The sequence below is a fragment of the Triticum urartu genome, chromosome 5, assembly GCF_003073215.2.
Source record: "Triticum urartu cultivar G1812 chromosome 5, Tu2.1, whole genome shotgun sequence".
Taxonomy (NCBI): domain Eukaryota; kingdom Viridiplantae; phylum Streptophyta; class Magnoliopsida; order Poales; family Poaceae; genus Triticum; species Triticum urartu.
The window spans coordinates 247,995,848-248,002,877 of record NC_053026.1 but is presented as its reverse complement, the minus strand read 5'-3'; positions in this window follow the sequence as shown (position 1 = coordinate 248,002,877).

Sequence of the window (7,030 nt, the reverse complement as noted above, 5' to 3'; positions counted from 1 at the left end):
ACCGCTGGAACTCTCCGATTGTGGAACCCTTTACTTTGTCTAATGCATCGGTTCTAACCTCGCCATTTAACACATAACAAAATGGGCTCATTTGAGGTGCTGTACCGCACGGGTTATTTAAACACTGATGTCTAAAGTTTCAAATCCTCTAATACAATTACTCCTTTGCCCGATCAGTGATGAGAAGTCCTCTGGAGACGAGTGTAACATTGTACAATCTTTGACAACGTTCCGAGCGATGCAATAGCTTATCCACTAATTGGTGGCCTCCCAGTGGTTAAGGTATTGCCAAGATTACTCTGACTACGTGTGTAAGCAGATTAATTTATAACTCTGTATTTAGGCCTCCAGCTTTATGTAGGATATCGAAGAAAATCTTCGAAAGATGCAAGGACACGGAACCTTAGTCATCTTGGAGATCGTGAAGGTTCTTGGCTTAAAGAGGTACACGCTGATACAGCCTACCTTCGGTGATACTCTTTATAGTCGAATGCGAATGTGCTTCCACCTTGATAACGTGTAAAGTGACCTACAATGGCGTCAATCCGCCGACAGTAATGAGCCACGCCATCAGTCACAGTATCTTGTATAGCATCAGCCGCGACCTACCCGATCTTACGTTGCTGAGGCCACCACGTGCTTCAGAGAGACTCACTCAAAGCCTATCCCAGGCCCTTTGCCGTCCTGACGTAGCCTTAAATATACATCTCTGTGTCTCTCACGCGCGGTCACACCTTGAAGGCAAGGCTTCATACTCAGCTGCTCCCATAGTGCCAAGAGAAAAGCCACTAATGCCAGCCTAGGCACATAACAAAATTTATCACCATGCAGGAATCAAGATAAATCCCAGCCTCTGAGCCCTCAAGCTGCGCCCTACCCATGAGACCCATCAAATAGGATTGGTGCGCGACTAAGCTGTGGTCCCACCAGGGATTTCAGATCTCAACTCCTCCGGAAAAGCCTTGAGGGGAACGGGCTGGGACCTTGATTCATTGGGGTGGCGATCTGCAATCTGCTGTGCCTAGTCAGATTGATGAAATCCACAAGAGCTTGTACGATTTGATACATGGTCCTTGGGGTATATTTCAACCCATTCGGCCAGATCACCGTAGTATTCATTGCCATTTTGCAAAAATTCCGTAGTCCATACAACACAAAGGTTGACACCCTAAGGCTGCTATGCGTTGTGTGTGAACCAAAAATGCACCTACTTAGTGGCTATCGATACTATAACACATAGTAATTGGCGGATGACAAGAAAAGTACTACTTCAATTTGCGCGCGATCTGGCCATAAACACCCCAGTATATACAGGCTTTTCGTGCCAGATGAGGATATCTATTTTGACATATTTGAACTCAAATCAGGTTAACCATTCTACAGGCTGACATAATAAACCAGCCTTAACCGTACTATTCCTTACCAGCTGCCTTCCGTTCACACTCACAACTGTCTGGCGCAGTCCGCAACACTACGCTCCTGTTTTAAGCCTACCCATCAGAGCAACTGGCTTCTCATGGATGCTGGAGACCGGCGGCTCGCGCTCGGGCAGCCTCGCATGCGCGGTTGGCAGTGAAGGAACTCTCGTGTGTACGCGACGACTCTGTCGGTCGTGTCCACCAAGAGGAGAAGCACGCACACTGTGCAGCCTGGCCGGCACGTTCGCACGAGGCGCTCGCATTGTGTGCCGGCAGCGGAGATCAGCAGGCCACGACAGTTATCTTTTTCAATGGTGAGAGTTACTACTGATGGATATGACTTCTGCTTCTTTGCATCTAGCACACGACCATCTGCCGAGGACGGTGCCATGGGCACGCCAGGGCTTGAGCGGACGCTTAGCTCACAACATGCTACGGGTTTGACTTGAAGATCACTCTGGCCATGATGTTGCCTCGCTGCCCGAGCGGGGCGCACGAGACCCTTCATAGCGCGGGTCATTGCCGATGACACTGCCGACCATCCCACCATTAATGTGTCGGGAAGCTCTATAGCACGTAACGGACGGCGCCCGTGGATGCTACCATGACGTACCGTGGCTTCTATGTGTGTGCAGCCTCGGGTGTACCCGCCGCTCACGAGGACGGCGTGCCGGGGTTGTGCAGCCCCGGTGCACTCTCCACCGGCGACTCCCGTGACGACGAGGACGGCGTGTCGGAGCTGTGTAGCCCCCGGTGCACTCTTCACCACCAACTCCCGTGAGGAAGACGACGACGCGCCGGTGCCGTGTAGCCCTTGGTGCACTCTCCACCGGTGACTCCTGTGACAACGATGCGTCGGGGCCATGTATTCCGCGAAGTACTCCGCCGGCCACACTCACGTGTCGTCCTGCCTTGAAGACGATGACATTGGGGTTGTCGTTCGTGCGCAACCCTCGACGATTCCTTCATGCCGGACTCACTACCGGCGACGATGTGCTGGGACTGCCGCTCATGTGCAGTCCCCGGAGCGCCCTTCACTTGCGACTATGACGTATCGGCGGGGCGCCATCTACACCTCTGCCGACATCGAGCGCCCCCAAGGAGGGGCATCGTCTACGCTAATGTCTACTACACAACCTTCTTCTTGAAGACGTTGTTGGGCCTCCAAGTGTAGATGTTTGTAGGACAGTAGCAAATTTCCCTCTAGTGGATGACCTAAGGTTTAACAATCCGTGGGAGGCGTAGGATGAAGATGGTCTCTCTCAAACAACCTTGCAACCAAATAACAAAGAGTCTCTTGTGTCCCAACACACCCAATACAATGGCAAATTGTATAGGTGCACTAGTTCGGCGAAGAGATGGTGATACAAGTGCAATATGGATGGTAGATATAGGTTTTTGTAATCTGAAAATGTAAAAACAGCAAGGTAACTAATGATAAAAGTGAGCAAAAACGGTATTGCAATGCGTTGAAACAAGGCCTAGGGTTCATACTTTCACTAGTGCAAGTTCTCTCGACAATAATAACATAATTGGATCATATAACTATCCCTCAACATGCAACAAAGAATCACTCCAAAGTCACTAATAGCGGAGAACGAACGAAGAGATTATTGTAGGGTACGAAACCACCTCAAAGTTATTCCTTTCTGATCGATCTATTCAAGAGTCCGTAGTAAAATAACACAAAGCTATTCTTTCATTCGATCTATCCTAGAGTTCGTACTAGAATAACACCTTAAGACACAAATCAACCAAAACCCTAATGTCACCTAGATACTCCAATGTCACCTCAAGTATCCATGGGTATGATTATACGATATACATCACACAATCTCAGATTCATCTATTCAACCAACACAAAGAACTTCAAAGAGTGCCCCAAAGTTTCTACCAGAGAGTCAAGACGAAAACGTGTGCCAACCCCTATTCATAAGTTCACAAGGTCACGAAACCCGCAAGTTGATCACCAAAACATACATCAAGTAGATCACGTGAATATCCCATTGTCACCACAGATAAGCACATGCAAGACATACATCAAGTGTTCTCAAATCCTTAAAGACTCGATCTGATAAGATAACCTCAAAGGGAAAACTCAATCCATTACAAGAGAGTAGAGGGCGAGAAACATCATAAGATCCAATTATAATAGCAAAGCTCGCGATACATCAAGATCGTACCATATCAAGAACACGAGAGAGAGAGAGATCAAACACATAGCTACTAGTACATACCATCAGCCCCGTGGGTGAACTGCTCCCTCCTTGTCATGGAGAGCGTAGGGATGATGAAGATGGCCACCGGTGAGGGATCCCCCCTCTGACAGGGTGCCGGAACAGGGTCCCGATTGGTTTTTGGTGGCTATAGAGGCTTGCGGTGGCAGAACTCCCGATCTAGGTTATTTTTTGGAAGTTTGGGGATATATAAGAGGCGTTGGCGTCGGGAACAAGTCAGGGGGTCCATGAGGCGGTCACAAAGTAGGGGGCGCGCCCAGGGGGGTAGGGCGCGCCCCCACCCTTGTGGTGTTCTCGGGACTCTTCTGCTCCATCTTTGATGCTCCATGGGATTCTTATGGTCCAGAAAGGATCTCCATAAATTTTCAGGTCAATTGGACTCCATTTGATATTCCTTTTCTGCGATACTCAAAAACAAGGGAAAAAACAAAAACTGGCACTAGGCTCTAGGTTAATAGGTTAGTCCCAAAAATCATATAAAATAGCATATAAATGCTTATAAAACATTCAAGATGGATAATATAATAGCATGGAACAATCAAAAGTTGTAGATACGTTGGAGACGTATCAAGCATCCCCAAGCTTAATTCCTGCTCATCCTCGAGTAGGTAAATGATAAAAAAAGACATAATTTTTTATGTGGAATGCTACCTAACATATTTATCAATTGTGGCAAGAATATTCAGATCCATAAGATTCATGACAAAAATTTAATATTGACATAAAAACAATAATACTTCAAGCATACTAACCAAGCAATTATGTCCTCTCAAAATAACATAGCCAAAGAAAGCTCATCCCTACAAAATCATATAGTTTGGCCATCTTCATTTTCGTCACACAAAATGCTCCCATCATGCACAACCCCGATGACAAGCCAAGCAATTGTTTCATACTTTAGTATTCTCAAACTCTTTCAACTTTCACGCAATATATGAGCGCGAGCCATGGACATAGCACTATGGGTGGAATAGAATATGATGATGGAGGTTGTGTGGAGAAGACAAAAAAGGAGAAAGTCTCACATCGACACGGCTAATCAACGGGCTATGGAGATGCCCATCAATTGATTTCAATGCAAGGAGTAGGGATTGCCATGCAACGGATGCACTAGAGCTATAAATGTGTGAAAGCTCAACAAAAGAAACTAAGTGGGTGTGCACCCAACTCGCTTGCTCATGAAGACCTAGGGAATTTTGAGGAAGCCCATCATTGGAATATACAAGCCAAGTTCTATAATGGAAAATTCCCACTAGTGTATAAAAGTGATAAAATAGGAGACTCTCTATTATGAAGATCATGGTGCTACTTTGAAGCACAAGTGTGGAAAAAGGATAGTAACATTGTCCCTTCTCTCTTTTTCTCTCATTTTTTGGTGGGCTTCTTTAGCCTCTTTTATTTTTTTCGTCCGGAGTCTCATCCCGACTTATGGGGGAATCATAGTCTCCATCATCCTTTCCTCACATGGGACAATGCTCTAATAATGAAGATCATCACACTTTTATTTACTTACAACTCAAGGATTACAACTCAATACTTAGAACAAAATATGACTCTATGTGAATGCCTCCGGCGGTGTACTGGGATATGCAATGAATCAAGAGTGACATGTATAAAAAAAGAATGGTGGCCTTGCCACAAATATGATGTCAACTACATGATCATGCAAGGCAATATGACAATGATGGAGTGTGTCATAATAAACGGAATGGTGGAAAGTTGCATGGCAATATATCTCGGAATGGCTATGGAAATGCCATAATAGGTAGGTATGGTGGCTATTTTGAGGAAGATATAAGGAGGCTTATGTGTGATAGAGCGTATCATATCACAGGGTTTGGATGCACCGGCGAAGTTTGCCCCAACTCTCGAGGTGAGAAAGGGCAATGCACGGTACCGAAGAGGCTAGCAATGATGGAAGGGTGAGAGTGTGTATAATCCATGGACTCAACATTAGTCATAAAGAACTCACATACTAATTGCAAAAATCTACAAGTCATCAAACCAAAAGCAGTATGCGCATGCTCCTAGGGGGATAGATTGGTAGGAAAAGACCATCGCTCGTCCCCGGCCGCCACTCATAAGGAAGACAATCAAATAACACCTCATGTTTCAAATTTGTTACACAACGTTTACCATACGTGCATGCTATGGGACTTGCAAACTTCAACACAAGTATTTCTCAAATTCACAACTACTCAACTATCACAACTTTAATATCACTATCTCCATATCTCAAAACAATCATCAAGTATCAAACCTCTCTTAGTATTCAATGCACTTATATGAAGGTTTTTTATAATATTAAGAGAAAATTACCATGCTATTCTAAAGTACTCTCAAAATAATATAAGTGAATCATGAGATATCAATTATTTCTAAAAAATGAAACCACCACTGTGCTCTAAAAGATATAAGTGAAGCACTAGAGCAAAAACTATATAGCTGAAAAGATATAAGTGAAGCACATAGAGTATTCTAATAAATTCCGATTCATGTGTGTCTCTCTCAGAAGGTGTGTACAGCAAATATGATTGTGGTAAACTAAAAAGCAAATACTCAAATCATACAAGACGCTCCAAGCAAAACACATATCATGTGGTGAATAAAAATATAGCTCCAAGTAAAGTTACCGATGAACGAAGACAAAAGAGGGGATGCCTTCTGGGGCATCCCCAAGCTTAGGATTTTTGGTATCCTTGGATTTTACCTTGGGGTGCCTTTGGCATCCCCGAGCTTAGGCTCTTGCCACTCCTTGTTCCATAATCCATCAAATCCTTACCCAAAACTTGAAAACTTCACAACACAAAACTTAACAGAAAATCTCGTGAGCACCGTTAGCGAAAGAAAACAAAACACCACTTCAAGGTACTGTAATGAACTCATTCTTTATTTATATTGGTGTTAAACCTACTGTATTCCAACTTCTTATGGTTTATAAACTCCATTACTAGCCATAGATTCATCAAAATAAGCAAACAACACACAAAAACAGAATCTGTCAAAACAGAACAGTCTGTAGTAATTTGTAACTAACTCAAACTTATGGAACCCAAAAAATTCTAAAATAAACTGCTGGACGTGAGGCATTTATCTATTGATCATCTGCAAAAAGAATTAACTAAATAGAACTCTCCAGTAAAAAATGGCAATAATTCTCGTGAGCACTAAAGTTTCTGTTTTTTACAGCAAGATCAAAAAGACTTTCTCCAAGTCTTCCCAACGGTTCTACTTGGCACAAACACTAATTAAACACAAAAACACAACCAAAACATAGTCTAGATAAATTATTTATTACTAAACAGGAACAAAAATCAAGGAATTAAAATAAAATTGGGTTGCCTCCCAACAAGCGCTATCGTTTAACGCCCCTAG